This window comes from Dama dama, chromosome 24 (genome assembly GCF_033118175.1).
Source record: "Dama dama isolate Ldn47 chromosome 24, ASM3311817v1, whole genome shotgun sequence".
Lineage (NCBI taxonomy): Eukaryota > Metazoa > Chordata > Mammalia > Artiodactyla > Cervidae > Dama > Dama dama.
Window position 1 is genome coordinate 63,673,304 of NC_083704.1, and position 21,582 is coordinate 63,694,885.

Genomic DNA, 21,582 nt, shown 5'->3' on the forward strand with positions numbered 1-21,582 from the left:
TTTCGTATTAGCGTATTATTGACTAGGGGTTTTTTGCAGAAACTAATGCCTGTGACTGGTGATTTGTTACGTAAGCGCGTTTTGAAACACTCCAGTCCATAACATTCAGGTAACAGGAGATACATTAACACATCTCTGGTTGATAAGTTGTTAATAATCTAACTTCACAAGGAAGCTTGTTGCTATTTTTACTGGGATCGTTTAAACTTCATAAATTGATTTAAGGAAAACTGGCAGCTGTGTGATGATGTCATTCTAAGAGGCAAGAATGTCTTTGCATTTGTTTCCAAATATTTACTGTGTCTTTCAAAGGTGTTTAATGTAGGTTTTGCATACTTATTATTAAGTTTACCCCCAAATATCCTCTTTGTTTTTTATCACACAAGGGGTTTTGTCTTCCTGATGTCTTCTGAGGTATATTTTTAAGGCCATTGATTTCTGTGTGCTGATTTTAACTTTTGTTCCTTTGCTTTATTGCAGACTAGTGGTTATAATAAAATTCTAGTCCACATTATTGATTCATAATTAGAATTACATGAACAAAGCAGATACAATCTCACCAAGTCTTCTTTGGCTAAGCAATGGCACTATGTGCTAATTTTCAAGCCTGTCTTACAGTAAAAAAAAAAACCCACAAAAAACACTGTTTTCCACCTGTGAAGTTCCCGAGAGCCACCGAAGGAGTGTCATCGAGTGGAGGGGTTGACACTCCCTCCCCATCCAGGGTTGTGGAGGAGGTCAGAGGGGGGTGTCCTGGGGGCCATCTGGTCAAGACCCAGCGTGTGAGCAGCTCAGATGGGTGAGTCAGACCGTGGGGCCGGCTCAGCAGTGGGTTTACCCCCTGCAAGGGACGGCATTTCCCCAGGAAGCCGAGGATAGCGCCCCCTCTCCCCCCGGGAGCAGGGCGTCCGCCTGCAGCCCGCAGACGGAAATGTCCTGGTGACCCGGGCTCACGCAGAGACCGTGGAGTGAGCCCCAAAGGGGCAAGGACGGTGCTTGCAGACGCCCCGTTGTCCCTCATTTACATGTTTGCTTCTGACCTTCCCGAGCCAGGGGGGCTGGGACTCCCCCTCATGTCAGGCTATTTGGCACGCGTGGTTCTGTCCTCTTTCAATTACATGTCTCTTCTTTATCTGATTCCTTGCTCTTTATTTCAGTTGTTTTTCTCGCTTACCATTTTCCGCATCTCCACATCCCTGTCCCTGTCCTCCTTCCGAGCAGATGCACCTTTGCCCTCCTGTTTGCGGCTCGTGACTGCTCCGTGTCCGGGCTGCTGGTGTTTGCGATTGCACATGGATGGGAGTGCGTGACGGGTTTGCTCTGTCTTCCGCTTTGGGCACGAGGCGCTCAGCAGGCGCACCGGTTCCTTTGGGGGTGTCTGGTCATTGCTTTGCAATCCAGATGACGTTTCAGGGTGCGTCCACACTGCCCCAGCAATGGCCATTCGGGGTGCATGGACGGCTGCCCCCAAAGGACTGTGCTGTCCCCTCTGGAGCTGTGTGAGAACGGGACAGGAGGTGCTGGCCAGGCCTGCAAGGCCGTCCACTCCCCCGGCCGGGGACAGCTCTCCACAGCCCCTCTGACCGCAGCCTTCCCGCGTCGCCCCCGCAGGCTCTCACGGGCTTGTACAGAGCGGAGTGTCAGTACTGTTTGATGGTGTGTTTCTCTGATTGCTGAGTATCTCTTCAGTACACTTTCTGTTGTAAATTCCCCATCTATATTCTCTGCCCATTTTTTTCCCTTTGGGGTCAGTTGACTTTTTCTTGTTGATTTTCAGGAGCTCCTTGTGCCTTTGGTAGAGGAGCCCCTGATTTGTCTTTGGTAAACAGCCCCACCTTTTCCTTGTCTTTCCCTGTTTATCCTTGGCATCCTTTGTTGAAAGGAAATCCTGAATTTTGACGTAATCAAATTCCTGTTCTGTTTTGTTTTTTCCTTTTTCCGTCTTGTGGTCTGTGCACGTGTGTGTGTGTTTACTTTCATCTGTTTATCTGCCTGAGCTGGGTCTTCGTTTCTGCTCGGGCATCTCTCCAGCTGTGAGTAGCTGGGGCTCCTCTTGGGTGAGGCGTGCGGGCCTCTCGTCGCGGGGCATCCCTTCTTGTGCAGAGCAGGCTCTAGGCTTGCGGGCTTCAGTGGTTGCAGCTTCCAGGCTCTAGAGCCCTGACTAGGTAGCTGTGGCGTGTGGGCTGAGTTGGCCCACGGCATGTTGGGTCTTCCCAGACCAGGGATCAAAACCATGTCCCCTGTGTTGGCAGGCAGAGTCTTTGTCACTGAGCCAAAGAGAAGCCCCCTGATTTGTGGCTTTTTAAATTTAAGGTGTCTTCTCTCCACCTCGGTAACAAAGACATTCTGCAGCATCTTTTAAAGCCTGTCTTTTACCTTTGGGTCTATAAAATTGTGAGGTATTAAAATTCCTCTTTATTTTTCCAACACTATTTACTAAACCCTCTGCCACCTCTCTGGCTCAAATGGTAAAGAATCTGCCTGCAATGTGGGATACCCAATTTCCATCCCTGTGTTGAGAAGATCCCCTGGAGAAGAGAATGGCAACCCACTCCAGTATGCTGGCCTGGAGAATCCCATGGACAGAGAAGCCTGGCGGGCTACAGTCCATGGGGTCACAAAGCGTCAGACAGACCTGAGTGACTAACACTTTGACTTTTCACTGCCACCTCTAGTTCTTGCTCTTTTGTGGGGAGAAATTGGTGATTTGACGACATTCATTTCTGGGTTAAAGATATTACAATTAATTGTACTCATGTCCCTTAATTTAAGCCTCTCATTCTGCTCTTTTGATGGTTCTTAATGAATCCTTTGTATTAATTGAAGGAGTCATTGGGTCTAGAAAAGAAAAACAACAATCTCAAAGGCCCTTGCTGAATCATCTAACTTCGGAGAAAACAAAACAGAACTTTGGGTCCCGCCCTGATGCTCCAGGCTGATTGCATCTATCTGAGACTTATCACCGCCTGTCCAGAAACCTTCCACCCACAACACCTGCCCAGAAGACTTATCACCCCCTGCCCAACTACAAATGCCATCTCAACTAAAGAATACCCAAAACATCCCGCCTGATTAACGTTTCCCTTATTGCTTCCACAAACCTCCCTATAAATATGGAGCCTCCCTGACCCCTCTTGGTGCTCAGCCTGGTCGTTAGGCCGACAGTCGCCCCTCCTTGCTTGAATAAAGGTAACCTACTTCCGTTGAGGTCGTCTTTCCTTTTCTGCCTTGGCCCGAACCATACCTTACATTAATAGTTTCAAGGCCTTTTTAAAAGCTGAGAGTTAACCACTGGATCCTGGTAGCCTAGAGTTGTCAGATTTACGCAAATAGAAACACAGCCTGCCAGTTCCATGTGAGTTTCAGGTCGGCGATGAGTAACACTGTACCATAACCGTGTCCCAAATATTACGTGGGACACAGTCATACTGAAAATTGATTCACTGTTTGTCTGAAAATGTTACATTCATTTGAATGTGCCATGCAACTTGCAGGATCTTAGTTCCCCAACCAGGGACGGAACCTGTGCCCCATGCAGTCCTAACCCCTGGACCGCCAGGGAAACCCCCATCAGAAATTTTTTTACAATTTTATTATGCGTTTTCATTTTTGGCTGTACTGGGTCTGTGTCGCTGCATGTGGGCTCCTCCAGTTGGGAACGGTGGGGGCCACTCCCCAGCTGCGGTGCGTGGCCGTTTCACAGTGGAGGCGCCTCTCGCCCTGGAGTGCAGGCTCTAGGCAGCCAGGCTCCGTAGCTGTGTTTCAGGAAGGGGGGCCCCTTCCAGGCCCTGAAACCGGGCTCTTGTCTAACACTCGGAAAAGAACTGTCAGAGGAGACACGTGTGCTGACTAAGCAAGGGATTATATTGGGAAGGGCGCCCGGGTGGAGAGCAGGAGGGTGAGGGAACCCAGGAGGACCACTCTGCCATGTGGCTCGCAGTCTTGGGGTTTATGGTGATGGGACTAGTTTCCGCGTTGTCCTTAGCCAATCATTCTGACTCAGAGTCCTTCCTGGTGGTGCACGCCTTGTTCAGCCAAGATGGATGCTGGAGAGAAGGATTCTGGGAGGTGGCCAGACATGTACTCTCTCCTTTTGACCTTTCCTGAACTCTTCCAGTTGGTGGTGGCTTATTAGTACCCTGTTCCTTACAGGACCTCCTGTTGTAAAATGACTCATACAAATGGTCACTGCGGTGCCTGGCCAGGGTGGGCGGTGTCAGCCGGGATGCTTCCCCTAACAGTTGTGCTTCCCCGGCTCCAGAACACGGGCTCAGTAATTGCGGCATGTGGGTTTAGTTGCCCGTGGGCGTGCGAGATCTTCCTGGACTGGGGATCAAACCCCTGCCTCCTGCATTGGCAGGCGGGTCCTTTACCACTGAGGCACCAGGGAAGCCCGCCCCGCTCCTCATCTGGAATTTAAATGGAACCAGATATATGCGTCTGAGCAGGCAGCTCTCCGCTACATCTAGCCCTCAGGCACTTGTCTGGACCAAACCTTGCCCCATCCATCACCCTTTTGCACGGCCCCCGTAGGTAGCAAGGACGCTGGTCACACACTGCCGTGACTGCTGTGGGTGCTTTCCTGACCCAGTCCTTCCAGATAACCTGCTCTTAGTTGAATGTCTCAGGGCCTCACCTAAGGGTTTTACTAGACTGGTGCTTCTTAAGGGTCCACCTGCTTGTGCGGCCCCTGTGAACCTTCTTAGAATGAAGACTGCAGTTCTGTGGGCCTGGCATTCTACGTTTCTAACAGGCTCCCAGGAGAGGATGCGGCTGGTCCTTGGACCATGTTTTGGTGGCCAGGAACTAGGGGTTCTGGGCATGCCCCTTGGGGCCTGGGTGCCACTGTCAGGCCTTGGGGAGCAGAGCAAAGCCCACCTTGACCCAGCCACGCTCCTTCCATCCATGTGAGAGCTGGAGGGGGAGATGAGTTAAAGGAAAGATAAACAGCAGATCATATACTATTAACAGGAACTCTCCTGGGGTCTTCACGCATCTTCCTCCAACTGTTGAAGACATGCTTCCCTCATGTGATTGCTCATAGGAACCACTGAAGTTGGCCCTCCTTATCTACAGGGTTTTGCTTCTGCAGATTCAGCCAGCCACAGATTGGACACATATATGTTTTTAGTTCCAGGAAGTTCCAAAAGTAAAACTTGAATATGCTGCACACTGGCAACTATTTACATAGCATTTGCAATGTTTTCATTGCCATTTACATAACATTTACATTGTACTTACAGCCATTTACATAGTGTTTATATTATATTTATAACTATGCATCATTTACAACTATTTACATAGCACTTGCATTCTATTTGGTGTTATAAGTAACCTGGAGATGATTGAAAGTACGTGGGAAAATGCATGCTTTGCAACTGTCATGCCTTTTTTATGTGGGACTTGAACGTCTGTGCATTTTGGTATCTACAGGACTCCGGAGCCAACCTTGGCAGACGGCGGGGTGGGGGGGGGGCGACTGCCCCTTGTCCTCTGTACCCCATCCCCAGGTGCGCACTGCCCTGGCTGTGATCATGGGCTTCCTTGTCTGTCTGTCTGCCTGCCTGTCTTTGGCTCTTAATCACGTGAGGGGAGGGTGGCGGTGTTTAGCACCATACCCCAGCACTGGGCACAGTGTCCACTCACAAATGCAAGTGGAATGAAAGAAAACAGTGAATACCAACTTCCGATCGTCAAGACTGCCCTTAAAACGGCGTTGGTTTCCCTCCTAGGGGCCCCAAAACAGGACTGCTTAGCTGTGGCCCTGGTGGACTTTCCAGGGGGAGGATCGCGCCCTGGAACTATTCTGCCCCGGCTTCTCACTTTGTCCGTCTCCAGTTTGCCGGCCGCAGCACGCTGCCCACCTTGGCCCACTCTTGGGGACTAAACCCACAGAACTCTTGCCCTGATGTAACTCCTTGTTCCCAGTCTCCCGCTGCCAGCCAGCTCTGTGCTGGGCTGAAGAGCTGGCTCAGTTGAACCGCTCTCAGCCCCCCTCCCCTCCTCCCCAGGCTCCTCCTCTAGAGCACACCCCTCCTCCCATCTCCACGGGGCCAGCCATCCTTCTGCCTGTCCAGAGATACACCAAGCGGTTAAGTCAGCAGGTTAGGTCGTCAGCAGGTTAAGACGGGTTGCAGGCTGAGTCGTCTCTGTCAAGCTTTTTTGATCACAAACAATGGGAATCAAAGCTGGCTGACTTGAGCCAAAGGGGCGTGGCTTGGAGGCCTGTTGGGTCGCTCCTGGGGCGCACCAGAGCCTGGAAGGCAAGGCTTGGAAACAGCAGATCAGGGTCCAGGATGCGCACCCGGCTTCCTGCTGCAGGGACACGCTCTGCCTGCTGCCCTGCCGTGCACACGCGCGCACACACACACACGCACACACACACATGCACACACACACACTGCATGCCTGCTGCCCTGCTGTGCACGCACACACACACACACACACACACACACACGCACACACACACTGCATGCCTGCTGCCCTGCCGCACACACACACACACACACACACACACTGCCTTCACACACACACGTGCACACACATGCGCACACACACGCACACACACACACGCACACACACACTGCATGCCTGCTGCCCTGCCGCACACACACACACACACACTGCCTTCACACACACACACACACACACACACTGCATGCCCGCTGCCCTGCCGCACACACACACACGCGCACACACGTGCACACACACGCGCGCACACTGCCTTCACACACACACACACACACGCACACACACACACACACTGCATGCCCGCTGCCCTGCCGCACACACACACACGCACACACACACGCGCACACACACGTGCACACTGCCTTCACACACACACACACACACTGCCTTCACACACACACACACACACACTGCATGCCCGCTGCCCTGCCGCACACACACACACTCACACACACGCGCGCACACACGTGCACACACGCGCGCGCACACTGCCTTCACACACACACACACGCACACACGCGCACACTGCCTTCACACACACACACACGCACACACACGTGCACACACACACGCGCACACTGCCTTCACACACACACACACTGCCTTCACACACACACACACGCACACACACTGCCTTCACACACACACACACACACACACACACACACACTGCATGCCCGCTGCCCTGCCGCACACACACGCACGCACACACACACACGCGCGCACACACACGCGCGCACACTGCCTTCACACACACACACACGCACACACACACACTGCCTTCACACACACACACTGCCTTCACACACACACACACACACACTGCATGCCCGCTGCCCTGCCGCGCGCGCACACACACACACACGCACACACACACACACACGCACACACACGCACACACACACTGCATGCCCGCAAGCTATGCTGTGAGTGAGCTCTGCAAGTGCCTACCCCTGCATCACTCTGCAAGGGTCAGGGAGGGTCCGGCCGCCTTCCTTGGGCCCTGGGCCAGCCCCTGGCTGGAGGGAGGCACATGCTTTGATTGACAGTTGCCCAAAGAATTCACCCAGTGCTGGAGAATTCCTTAAAAGGAAATACAGTTGTTGCTTAGGAAAGAAAAAGTATTGCCTGGCGATCAAACGTTATCAGAGAAAACACTCGTCCACAGAGACCGCTTGTGGATTTGAAGCAAGCGAGGGGCAAGTCCGCCGCGTGCCTGCGGCAGCCTGTGTGTGAGGAACCCTGACGCTGAGAGGCCCCTGGGGGTGAAATCAGATGACGTCAGTGGTTTCCAAGGTGCAAAAGCCAGGGCCGGAACAAGGGTCTGGATTCATACCTTATGGCCAACTTGCTGTGCAGCCTTGGACGAGTTACCTCACCTCTCTGGTCTGTTATTTCAGGTACAAAACGGAGGCTTTTGCTTGATATACAGGGATATAGTCTCAAGGCAAGGATGCTGAAGTGGTTTGCCATTCCCTTCTAAAGTGGACCGCATTTTGCCAGAACTCTCCATCATGACCCGTCCGTCTTGGGTGCCCTGCTCCGTGTGGCTCATGGTTTCATTAAGTTACACAAAGCTGGGACCCACGTGATCAGTTTGGTTAGCTTTCTGTGACTGTGATTTTCGTTCTGGCTGCCCTCTGATAGATGAGGATAAGAGGCTTGTGCAGGCTTCCTGATGGGAGGGACTGGCCTTGGGGAAAACTGGGTCTTGCTCTGGTGGGCAGGGTCTTGCTCAGTGAATCCTTAATCCAATTTTCTGCTGATGGGTGGGGCTACGCTCCTTCATGTAGTTTGGCCTGAGGCCAAACTGTGGTGGGGTAATGGTGACCTCCATAAGGACTTGTGCCAGCGTGCCGTGCCTCCTAGAGCTGCCGCCCTGACCCCGCAGCAGGCCACTTTGTCAACAAAAGTCCGTCTAGTCAGAGCTACGGTTTTCCCAGTGGTCATGTATGGATGTGAGAGTCGGACCATAAAGAAGGCTGAGCACCGAAGAATAGATGCTTTTGAACTGTGGTATTGGAGAAGACTCTTGAGAGTCCCTTGGACAGCAAGGAAATAAAGCCAGTCAATCCTAAAGGAAATCAACTGTGAATATTCATTGGAAAGACTGCTGCTGAAGCCAAAGCTCCAATACTTTGGCCACCTGATGCAAAGAGCTGACTCACTGGAAAAGACCCTGTTGCTGGGAAAGGTTGAGGGCAGGAAAATGGGATGACAGAGGATGAGATGGTTGGGTGGCATCACTGACTAGATGGACATGAATTTGAGCAAGCTCTGGGAGATAGTGATGGATGGGGAGGCCTGGTGTGCTGCAGTCCATGGGCTTGCAGAGTTGGCCACGCCTGAGCGACTGAGCAGCAATAGGGAAGTGTACACTTAACAATACATGTAAATCCATGACTGATTCATATCAATGTATGACAAAACCCACTGAAATGTTGTGAAGTGATTGGCCTCCAACTAATAAAAAATATATATATATAAACAGTAAAAAAAAAAAATATATAAACAGTAAAAAAAATAATAATAATACTGTGTAAAAAAAAAAAAATGCTTATGGCTGCACGGTTTCACAGGACACAGGTTCTCAGTCATGTGGTATTTACGAAGGCAACGTGGGGGGTTTGCCTGGTGGTCCAGTGGCTAAGACACAGTGTTCCCATGCGGGGGGCCCTGGTTCAATTCCCGGTTGGGGGCCTAGAGCTCACATACCATAACGAGGAGCTCGCATGCCACAACTAAAAATCCTGCAACTAAGACCCGGAGCAGCTAAAAACAAAACAAACAAACAAACAAAAAAACCCACTACAGAAACACAAAGGGATTTGGAGAGGCGAGTTGATGGTGTTTTATGAGTGAAAGTCACTCTGTATAGTCCACAGGATTCTCCAGGCCAGAACACTGGGGTGGGCAGCCTTTCCCTTCTCCAGGGGATCTTCCCAACCCGGGATTGAACCCAGGTCTCCCGCATTGCGGGCAGATTCTTTACCAGCTGAGCCCCCAAGGGAAATTGTTTTATAAGTAATAGTAATACCATGTCTCACACATGAAGCGTTTACCATATGTCTAGCGTTAACGGGCCAGCACTCGAACGTGTCAGTTCATGTAACCTTCACAGTCCTTCTATGCAGCCCTGTGTCATCACCTCCCTGTTACTGGCGAGGAAGCTGGAACATACAGAGGTCAAGCAGCTTGCTCAAGAAGACAGAGCCTGCGTCCCAGAGCTGACTCAGACCCCAGCGTCTGTGCCCTTCACAAGCCTCTCTGATCAAAACCAGCCAGTTAAAAACTGACCCGGAGAAAAAGTGCTATGGCTTAGAAGAGCTGTGTGCCGTGACCCCTCCACCCCCCACGCCCTGCAGACCGCCTGGAAATGGCATACAGACGCAGCACTTTCTGCAGTTACTCAACCGTTACTGGGTTTTCCCAGCCTGAACACGACGGAGACTTCATTTGCCTTCAGAGTCCAAGTTCAGCTCTAGGGCAGCGGCATCTATTTCAAGAGAAGTTGAAAAAAAGATTTTTTTTTTTAAAATAAAGATATACTTGTGTGACCCACCACAGTTCCTGGCTGGCAGAGTCCGTTTCACTTGCGCTGAGTGGCCCTGATGGAATATTTTTCAGTGCGCACATCTTTAACTGCTCCATTAACCAGATTAGTCCGTGGGAGCGTTCTCCTTCACCGCTGAGTGCAAATCTCATTACCGCGATTGGGCCCAGTTACTAATTGCTGACATCCTGGACCTGCCAGATGCATTTGAAGGGGGGCGGCGTGTGGGTGGGAACCTGTGTGCTCAACTTGGTGGATTGGATTGTACCTAATGGCCTTTCCCAGTAGGCCTGCCCTGGTTCTTGAATACACAGCAAAAAGAGCCCTCCACAGAATGACTTTCTGAGGATGACCTTGGAGACCGTCTGGGCCCACGGTTACCTGGACCTGCAGGCTGGCGTGGAGGGGACCAGAACCAGGCTGTGCTGTCGGCAGGCTGGAGCCAGGGCCCCCCGCCGGGATCCTCCGTGGGTATCCCTGGTTGAGCTGCGGCCACACCACGGACCCTGCACCTTCTCCGTGTCTGTGGACCACGTGCTCTGTATTGAGTGTCTTCCTTGACAGTGACCTGTGTCCTAAACACCATTTATTTTCAAGGCTTCTCTAAACAGAAAATGAACTGTGTGCTGTGCTTGGTCGCTCGGTCATATCCAGCTCCTTGGGGCCCTGTGGACTGTAGCCCACCAGTCTCCTCCATCCATGGAATTCTCCAGGCAAGAATGCTGGAGTGGGTTACTATGCCCTTCCCGAGGGGATCATCCCGGCCCAGGGATCGAACCCAGGTCTCCCGCTCTGCAGGCGGATTCTTTACCATCTGAGCCACAAGGGAATCTTGTGAACACTCGCCCCAGAGTCGCGGGAACACTGCAAATGAAATGGATGAAGACACAGCCAAGGGGTTAGCTTCCAGACATGTGGCTGCCTTTATCAGAAAGGAAGGTGGGTGACGATGGAGAGAGGTCCAGACGCGTGAAGGCCTGACCGTTTTCCTCAGGAAGATGAAGAGCCGAAGGGGCTTTCCCACCGTGAGCTGAGCGGTGCTGGGTCTGTCTGTGAACACTCATCCGTCCTCCCCAGGACCCTCTGGCCGCGCCAGGCTGCAAGAGAGGAGAGGACGAGGGGCACGGACAGAGGGGCCCAGGGTCTGCCTCTGCCTCCCCCGCGTGCACGTGCGGAGCGGGCCAGTTGCCTCGGCTGTGATATTGCACCTGTTAATTCACTTCCCTGTCTTGATCCCAGTTGATGCAACTTCTGGGGGAACCACACTAAAGGGATTTAAATCCCACTTCGTGACTCTAGTGGTCAACAAAAGGCAGAGGTGCGCCTGACCATCACTCTGCCCTGCTGGTGTAACGACCTCCAGCGACGTCGACAGCAGAGTCCTCGTGAAGGGTTGCGGAGGCTGAGGCACCTCAGCAGCCCTTCTGTGCCCACACGCGACTCACGACTTGGACGTACTTTTAACACGCGGCAGCGCTTTCTCAGGGCTTCCCTTGTAGCTCAGTCAGTAAAGAATCCTCCTGCAGTGCGGGAGACCCGAGTTCGGCCCCTGGGTTGGGAAGATCCCCTGGAGAAGGAAATGGCAACCCACTCCAGTATCCTTGCCTGGAAAATCCCATGGACAGAGGAGCCTGGTGGGCTGCAGTCCACGGGGTCTCAGAGTTGGGCACGACTGAGCGGCTAAGACTTACTTACTTTATCAACAACAGTGAGCGTTCATGGCCTCACGTCTCCTATGAACAAAGAATTTATGAGGAAGGAACTTCAGACTATGGGAAAAATAAAGAAAGGCAGTCAAGGCAGAAATGATGTGAGGAAATTTTAAAACACGTTTCCATAAGACAGAACAACAGAACCAACATCCCCTGTCATAGCAAGAGCAGGAATAGTTAACAACATTTTTAGTTACTGCATTGGGTAACTAATGTAGCCATTTTAGTTATATCCCATGAACCTGTTCTGTCATTTGTAAATGTTTTTCATAGATAGCATATACGGTAGAAAATGTTACCTTTTCCCTCCCTCCATCCACATTCTCAGTGATTTTAAAAGAGGTTTAGGCTTCCAGTTCAAGGTGGTGGAGTGGAAGGACATGCTCTCATCTCCTCCTGTGAGAGCACCAAAGCTGCAACTAGCTGTTGAACAACCATCGACAAGAGAATGCTGGAACCCACCGAAAGCAGATGCCCCACGTGCAAGATGCTGCAGGACAGTAGGATGGGTGCGATCAAATCAAATCCCTGTGGCGGCGCGGGTCGGCAGGGAGTCCCCAAAGGGGCAGGACGCCGGCAGCATCAGTCCTGGAAGACCCTCCTTGGTGTAAGTCCTCTGGAGGTCACCAGTAACCCTGCCATAGAGACGGTGGGCCCTAGGGCTAGGTCAAACAGCTAACAGGCAGTGACTGCGGCCCCACCCATCAGCAGATAATTGGGTTAAAGCTTTACTGAGCAAGGCCCTGCCCACCAGAGTAAGACCCGGTTTTTTCCCATCAGGAAGCTTTTAGCCTCTTGGCCTCCTCCATCAGAGGGCAGACAGAAGAAGCAAGAAGAAGCACAATCCCACAGTGGCTAAAACAAAAACCACGTTAGAGAGAGTTCATTACGATGAAAAAGCAGACAGTCATGTACCAGGTGAAGGGACAAGGTAAAACCCCCCAGAACGACTAAGTGAAGTGGAGATAAGCCACCTTCCAGAAAAAGAATTCAGAATAGCGATAGCGAGGGATCTGGGGAAAACAATGGAGAAGATGCAAGAAATGTGTACCAAAAACTTAGGAGAACTACAGAACAAACAAACAGAGATGAATAATACACTAGAAGGAATCAGCAGCAAAATAACTGAGGCCAAAGAACAGATAAATGACCTGGAGGACAGAATGGTGGAAATCCCTGCTACAGAATGGAATATGGAAAAAAGAATGAAAAGAAATGAAGGCGTCCTAAGACTAAGAAAGACCTCTGGGACAACATTAAATGCACCAGTATTCACATAGGGGTCTCAGAAGGAGAAGAGAGAAAGGACCTGAGACGTAAGAGCTGAAAACTTGCCTAACATGGGAAAGGAAATAGTCAGCCAAGTCCAGGAGGCAGAGAGAGTCCCAGGCAGGATAAACCCGAGGAGGAACACACCGAGACACACAGTGATCAAAGTGACAAAGTTAAAGTAAAAAAAACTAAAAGCAACAAAGGGAAAAGGACAAATAACATACAAGGGACCTCCCATCAGGCCATCAGCTCATTTCTCAACAGAAACTCTACAGGTCAAAAGGAAATGGCATGATATGTCTAAAGTGATGAAAGGGAAAAACCTACAATCAAGAATACTCAACCTAGCAAGACTCCTTCAGATTCGATGGAGAAATCAAAAAACCTTCCAGACAAGCGAAAGTCAACAGAATTCAGCAACACCAAACCAGCTTCACAACAAATACTAAAGGAATTTCTCTAGGCAGGAAACACAAGAGAAGGAAAAGACCTACAGAAAAGAAACCCAAAACAATTAAGAAAACAGTAATAAGATCATACATATTGATAATTGCCTTAAGTGTAAATGGATTAAATTTACCAACCAAAAACATGGACTGGCGGATGAAAACACATGCGTGTATGCACCCCAACTTACCACATCATTCTGCTTGACCCCCAAATTGTGTGTAATTATTTTATATTGTTAGGTTTATCATGTTCCCATTATGGTTTGCAACTATAATTATCTTCTATTTTTTTGTCTGGCTTTTGATTGTGAAAACTGATAAACATCTTTTACTATTGTGATTTTGTAGCTGTTACTCACTTAATACCCTTGTATCATGATTGATCAACTGAAATCTACATCATCAAAGCTCCAATTTAATAGATAAACCTGTAATCACTTTTTAAAATCCAGGTGCATATCAGAATTATCTTGGAATTTTTTGAAAAATGCAAATTTTTCAGGTATTGCTTTTTTTCCCTCCAGAGCTCCAGATCTGTTTCTAATGGCCAGCCATGTTTAAAAACATCTGGACTATATGATCATTTTTTACTTTTATCTAGTTTGTTTCGCTTTTTCTATTTTATATTCAGTGGTCCTATAATTTGTTTTCTAATTTCTCCATCTCTTTTTTTTTAATGTTCTTGCTCAAGCTTTTGTCAAGCATAGTAGAAAACCATTTGTATGCATGTACATAAATAGTACGTATAATATATATATTATAAAAAACTTAAGAATTTTTGCCTAACTAAAAAATGTATGACATTTTGATTCTACTTGTTTGACTTAGTATGAGTAGAATGCTAAATTTCTAAATTAAAGAAATAGATACAAACAAGCAACAGAGGTTTATAGACCAAGGAACTGTAGTCAATGTCTTGTAATAACCTATAATGGAAAATAACCTCAAAAATAATAAATGTCACCTTACTGTGTACCTAAAACACTGTAAGTCAACCATGCTTCATAAAATACGTATCTATTAGGGAAAAAACTTTAAATAGAGAAAAAATAAAAGAGGTTTAGACTTGGAACCATTGAACCCACGTTCCAGGCTCCGCTGTGTTGAAAGAGAAAGAACCCGTGAGACAGGAAGAGGCGGAGATAATGGGGAACCAGTTGTATTACAGGACTGATGTCGCTCCAGAACTCACGGCTTAAAGCAGCTGCCATTCATTCAGCTCGCGACTCCGGACCGTCCCGGCCGGGCACCCCCAGGCACGTGGGCAGCCGCAGGTCAGCAGGGCACGGGTGCCGATGACCTGGCAGCCTCCTCCGCACGCCTCGCCCCCCTGCTCTGTGACCCTTCCTCCTGGAGCCGCCCGAGCTGGTTGAGCTGGTCGGAGCAGCGGAAGCGAGAGGGAGGAGAAGGGTGCCTGGCCCCTTGGAACGGGCACAGTGGGCGCAGCGCTATTTCCACCACATTCGATTGGGCAGAGCGGCTTGTGGAGCCGGTGCAATCCAGGGCGGGGGAGCAGGGCTCGGCGTGTCCTCGGAAGAGCTGCAGTCACAGCGCAGATGGCGTGGGGACCAAGCGGCCCTCCGCCGGGCTGTTGGTGCCGCAAACCCTCACACCCACCGAGGACGTTTCTCGGGCTGTCCTGGGCAACTGCACCCGGCAGTTGGTCCTGCCTCTTAAAGGAGCCCCTAGAAATTCAGTTACTCTCAGTCCGCTTTGGCGCCCCTGCCTACTTCCTGCCTTCCTCCGCAGATGTTTCCAGCCTTTTCCGCCCTCCTCAGACCTCGGGGGTGTGTCTGGAAGGTCACATAGGAGCCTGCAGGGCGGTTACCTCTGGGGGCAATGGTGGGGAGGAGGCTTGCCCTTCCCTGACAACTCTTTGGTTCTCAGCATTTTTTAAATAGCTTTATTTATCATTTTTGGTTGTGCTGGGTCTTCGTGGCTGCGCGGGCTCCTCTCTGGCTGTGGTGTGAAGGCCTCTCCTGTTGGGGCTTCTCTGGTTGTGGCACACGGGCACAGAGGTTGTGGTGTACAGGCTTAGTTCCACGGCATGTGAGGTCTTCCCGGATCAGGGATCGAGCCCGGGTCTCCTGCACCGGCAGGCAGACTCTACCCCAAGCCACCAGGGAAGCGCGTGTTGGCATTTTTCACACGTGAACACGTGTGCCTTAACTTAGAAATGGTGAGATGTAAGAGCGGGAGGTGCCGTACTGAGCCCTCGGCCGTCACTCTCTGCCCCACTCAGCCCCGTGAACCACCTGCCCCAAGTCATGTCGCTGAGGTCGGCACCACTCAGCTCCGAGTCCAGGCTGTCAGGCCCCAAATCCATCGACTTCACCCCTGCTGCACTGCCTCCAGTTCACTGAAAACATCCGGACACTTTTCTCCACCTGCCACCTCACTTATGTTGCACTCACTTCCTAGCTCAGCTCAGGCTGTCTTCTGCCCTGATTGCCCGTGACCCGCATTCTCTCCAGGGTCACACGTGACCTCCTTGTTGTCAGGTCTGTTGGTCACGCCTCAGGCCTCTTGGTCGACTCCTGGAAGGTGGTGTTAGACTCTGTTGGCCCTTTCTTCTCACAGTACCTTTGGATTCCCTTGAGATGACCCAGGTCCTCCTCTGTCTCCATCATCTTTGCACACGGTCCCCCCACCCCCACCACATTTCCCCCTGGCCCACGTCTCCCCCCGGCCCATGTCTCCCCCCAGCCCACGTCTCCCTCTGGCCCACGTCTCCCCTGGCCCACGTCTCCCCCCGGCCCACGTCTCCCCCCAGCCCACGTCTCCCTCTGGCCCACGTCTCCCTCTGGCCCACGTCTCCCCTGGCCCACGTCTCCCCGTGGCGCACGTCTCCCTGCGGCCCACGTCTCCCCCTGGCCCACGTCTCCCTCTGGCCCACGTCTCCCCCTGGCCCACGTTTCCCCCTGGCCCACCTTTCCCTCTGGCCCACGTTTCCTGGACAATGTGGTCCATTCTCATGTACGCAGTTGCTTCCAGACGCCTGCGACTCATTCTGCACCTGCCGCTGCCCACCAGGCCTCTCCTTGGACGTCCCAGAGAACTCTTAAGTGGCTAGAATCGTTACCCCACCATCAAAACCTGCCCTCCCTCCTTTCTCTTCCAGTTCAGTAAAACAGGCCAGAAACCTTCGGACTGGCTCTTCTGGAGGCAGGTGTGGCAAAGGGGCTGGCCAATGGGCAGATACTTGTATCACATGAAATTAAAAGTCCAAGAGATGGGTTCAAAGGCAGAATGGAGGTGATAGAGGAAAAGAATCAGTGAAGTGGGAGACAGCACACTAGAAATTATCCAGTCTGGACAACAAGAGAGAAAATAGACTGGAAAAGAGTGAGCAGACTCTGGAACTGCTCTGGGACCTAGGGAACTATAATGAGGAATCTAACATTCATAGGGCTTCCCAGGTGGCTCGGTGGTGGAGAATCCACCTGCTAATACAGGCGATGCTGGTTCGATCCCTGGGTCGGGGAGATCCCCTATGGCAGCCCACTCCAATATTCTTGCCTGGAAAAGCCCATGGACAGAGGAGCCTGGCAGGACACACTCCGTAGAGTTGCAAAAGAGTCAGACACGACTTAGTGACTAAACAACAAGATTCATGTCATCGGGGTCCCAAAGAGAGAGGAGAAAAAATGTTGGGGCTGAAAAAAATAAAGGCTGAAAATGCACTGGATTCGACAAGAGACATAAAGGTACAAATCCAAGAAGCTGAACAAACTTCAGATGATACGTACTTGAAGAAATCCAGGCTAAGACACTTTTTCACCAAACCTCAGAGAACTAAAGACAGAAGTCCTGCAAGCAGTGAGAGAAAGGATGCGTTGCGTGTAAGAGAAACACAACTCAAACAACAGTGGATATCTCCTCAGAGTCTACGAGGACATAGGAGAGTGGAAAACCGGTTTCAAGTGCTGAAAGAAAAGGACTGTGAACCAGAATCCGACACCCAGCAAACATACCCTTCAGGAATGAAGGAGCAGCAAGACATTCTCAAATGAAGGGATGTTAATAGAATTTTTTTCCCTCAGAAGACCTATCCTCAAAGAATGGCTAAAGGAAGTTCTCTAAACAGAAACAAAGTGATAAAAAAATGATCCTTGGACTACCAGGAAGGAATAAAGACTATGGTGAGCAAAAATATGAGAAAATAAAATAGGTTTTACTTTTCCTCTTGAGTTTTCTAAATTATATCTGATGAACAAAGCAAAAATTATAACAATCTGATGTGGTTCTCAATGTATGTAGAGGAAATATTTGACAATCATAGTATAAATGGGGGAGAGTGAATGGATATAAGGAGATATTAGGTTTTTATATTTCACTAAACCTGGTAAAAGACATCAGTAACCCACGATCTGTGTGTGTGTACATGTATGTTTGTATGTATACACATATATATCCACTCTTGAAACAACCACTGAAAGTTTGCACAGAGACACTCAAACACAGTATAGACAAATAAAAATAGAATTATAAAAAGACCCTGTTCCAGTAACCCATAGGAGGGCACAAAAAAGACAGAAAAATGAACAACAGAGATGACAGAAAAGAAGTAAAATGGTGGACTTAAGCCCAACTACGGCTTCCCTGGAGGCTCAGCTGGTAAAGAATCCGCCTGCAATCCGGGAGACCTGGGTTCGATCCCTGGGTTGGGAAGATCCCCTGGAGAAGGGAATGGCTACCCACTCCAGTGTTCTGGCCTGGAGAACCCCACGGACTGTATAGTCCACGGGGTCGCAAAGAGTCGGACACGACTGAGCAACTTTCACTCAGTAAGCCCAACTTAACAATCATTACAGTAAATGTTCTAAATATACAAATTAGAAAATAGAGATTAGCAGATTTTTTTTTTTGCTGGCCATGTGGCATGTGGGATCTTAATTCCCTCACCAGGGATTGAACGGGCACCACCTACATTGGAAGTGCAGATTCTTAACCTCTGGACCATCAATGAAACAGTGACAGACTTTATTTTCTTGAGCTCCAAAATCACTGAGGACAGTGACTGCAGTCATGAAATTAAAAGACGCTTGCTCCTTGGAAGAAAACTTATGACAAACCTAGCCAGGGTATTAAAGAGCAGAGACATTACTTTGCTGACAAAGGTCCATATAGTCAAAGCTTTAGCTTTTCTGATAGTCATGAGAGTTGGACCATAAAGAAGGCTGGGCGCCGAAGAATTGATTCTTTCAAACTGTGGTGTTGGAGAAGATCCTTGAGAATCCCTTGAACTGCAAGGAGATCAAACCAGTCAATCCTAAAGGATATCAACCCTGAATATTCATTTGGGGAACTGATGATGAAGCTCCAGTACTCTGGCCACCTGATACAAAGAGCCCACTCATTGGAAAAGACCCTGATGCTGGGAAAGATTGAAGGCGGGAGGAGAAGGGGACGACAGAGGATGAGATGGTTGGATGGCATTGCTGACTCAGTGCACATGAGTTTGAGCGAGCTCCCGGAGACGGTGGGGGACAGGGAGGCCTGGGGTGCTGCGGTCCGTGGGGCTGCAGAGTCGGACACGACTGACTAAACAACAATAACAGGGAAGTTCCCAGAATGATTTATTTTTACACGACTCAACTCTGTTGCCTGTAAGAAACTCACTTAAAATGTAATGACAGTCTACATGGAAAATCCCAAGGAAGCTACAAGAACAAACAGCAGCAAACACCTCCTGAATCTAATAAGTGAGCTCAGCAAGGCCAAAGGATACAACATCAACATTCAAAAACCAGTTGTATTTCCAATCGCTGGAAGTGAACACGCAGAAACCAAAATTTAAAATACATTTAATTCTAATTTTAATACACTTACAATTATTTGGAAAAAGAAAGGTGTAAATTTGACAAAACATGTACAAAACTCACATCCTGAGAACCACACAACGCTGAGAGAAGTGAAAGACCTACAGACAGGGAGCGGCGCGCCGTGTTTGTGGACTCAAAGAGTCAGCATCCCGAAATGTCAGTCATCAGGAAACTGATATACACGTTTAACACAGCTCCCATCAAAATCCTGCCAAGATTTTTTTACAGATATAGACAAGATTATTCAAAAATTTACATCGAAAGGTAAAGGAACTTATCTTTAGCTTAAAAAATTATAAATAAACATAAGGTGGGCGGAATCGACTTTAAGACTTATGAGACAGACACAATATTGAGGACTAGGGGTGCTGGTAAAGAAACAGACACAGACCCATGGGCCGGAATAGAGAATTCAGAAATAGATCTAACAGGTTTGGCAAACTGAACCTCGACAGGGACACAAAACAATCCAAGGCTTGTGGGAGAGGCAGCCTACTCTGCAAACTGTGCTGGGGCAGTTGGACAACAGAAAAAAACCAAAAACACTCTGATCTCAATCTCACACCTGACACAACAGTTAGCCCAGACTCGGTGAGAGCCTGAAATGTGAAATATAAGGGGAGAAACAGGAGAAAATCTTCAGATGTGGTATGAGGCAAAGGACCATGAAACAAAACACTTACAAATTGCATCTTATAAAAATGAAAAACTTTTACTTTGTAAAAGACCGTGCTGACGGGATGAAAAGACAAGCCCTAAGTGAAAATATTTGCAGATCACATATCCAACAAAGGATTAGTATCTAAAATATATAAAGAACTCTCAGGACTCAAAAACAAAAACAAAAAGTCCAATTAGAAAACAGTCAAAAGCCATGAAGAAGCATTTCCATAAACTGGATATATAGATGACAAATAACTATATAAGAGATAGTCAGCAACGCGAGACATTCGTTGTCGTTTAGTCACTAATTCACGTCCGACACCTTGCAACCCTGTGGACTGTAGCTCACCAGGCTCCTCTGTCCACGGGATTCTCCAGGCAAGAATACTGGAGTGGGTTGCTATGCCTTCCTCCAGGGGATCTTCCCAACCCAGGGGTTGAACCCGCGTCTCCTGCTTTGGCAGGTGGATTCCTTACCACTGATCCACCTGGGAAGCCCACCATGAGCCATCAGACAAATGCAAATTGAAACCATAGTGAGATACTGCTACACATCTAACAACAGCAAAACAGAAACACAAAATAGATGGAGATGGAGGGTGCTGGGAGACCGAATCTCTCAGCAAGCTTCCGGTGGGAATAAGAAATGCGGCAACCATTTCTGCTCTGAAACACGTTTCGGAGCAATCGCTTTCAACACCCAACATGCAACTTCCATAGGGCCCTGGGCACTTATCCCAGAGAAATAAAGATTTACATTCATGCATGAATATTTACAGAAGTTTCATTCGTAGTAGCCAGACACCGAAACAACCCAGATGTCGTTCACCTGCTAAGCAATGTGGTATGTCCCTACCGTCGGATCCTACACGACAACCTGGAAATGCAAAGAAAAGTGAATCCTAAGAGGTCACACACTGTGCAATTCAACTGATAGAACTTCTTGAGATCACAAAATTTTACAGTTGGAGAACGTCTTAAACTGGCTGCCAGGGGTTATGGAGGGATCTGGACAGGAGAGAAGAGGGTGTAACCATAGGGATCTTTGTGGGGTTGGAAGGTTATGTGGTTTGTCAACATCCACACCCAGCTTGGCTGTCGCCCTAGAGTTTTGCAACACTTTATCACTGGAACAAAGGGTAGGCACCATCTCTATCTATTATTTCTGAATCGAATCTACGTTTATATAGTTGAATGACTCTACAACCTTCTCAGAATAAAAAGTTTAATTAAAAAAGCTGATACAGAACAGCACAATCTCACCCATCCCCCAGAGCCCCACCCCCCTGACCACCCCCCACACCCCCATTTATGTTGGTAAGCAAACTAGGAGAAACTAGTGTAGAACAGAGCGTTTTTATTTTTTTTGGCCGTTCCGGGCCTTTGTTGCTGCATGGGCTTTCTCCGGCTGTGGTGAGCCGGCTTCTCATTGCAGCGGCTTCTCTTGCTGCAGGGCTCATGGGCTCGAGGGCTTCAGTAGTTGCGACACAGCCTCAGAAGTTGTGGCCCAGTAGCTGTGGGGCATGGGCTTGGCGGCTTAGATGTGGGACCTTCCTAGCTCAGGAAGGTGGACTCTTTTCCACTGGGCCACCCTTGAAGCCCCTCCAAGCTCTGAACCCCCCTTCCGCTGGAATTCT

General features: G+C 49.4%; 1 protein-coding gene across 2 annotated transcripts in view; it reads left to right on the top strand.

Annotated features, from left to right (window-relative positions):
• MGLL (monoglyceride lipase) overlaps positions 1–21,582 on the top strand; it is a 240,957-nt gene that overhangs the window by 118,442 nt on the left and 100,933 nt on the right. The window contains exon 1 of one of the 2 annotated variants that reach the window (XM_061129036.1): positions 14,630–14,731. The exons of the other annotated variant lie outside the window; for it this stretch is intronic. The gene's annotated coding sequence lies outside the window, so the exon portion shown is untranslated. Of the gene's footprint in view, positions 1–14,629; positions 14,732–21,582 lie in introns of those variants that run through there. 2 annotated transcript variants of the gene reach the window in all.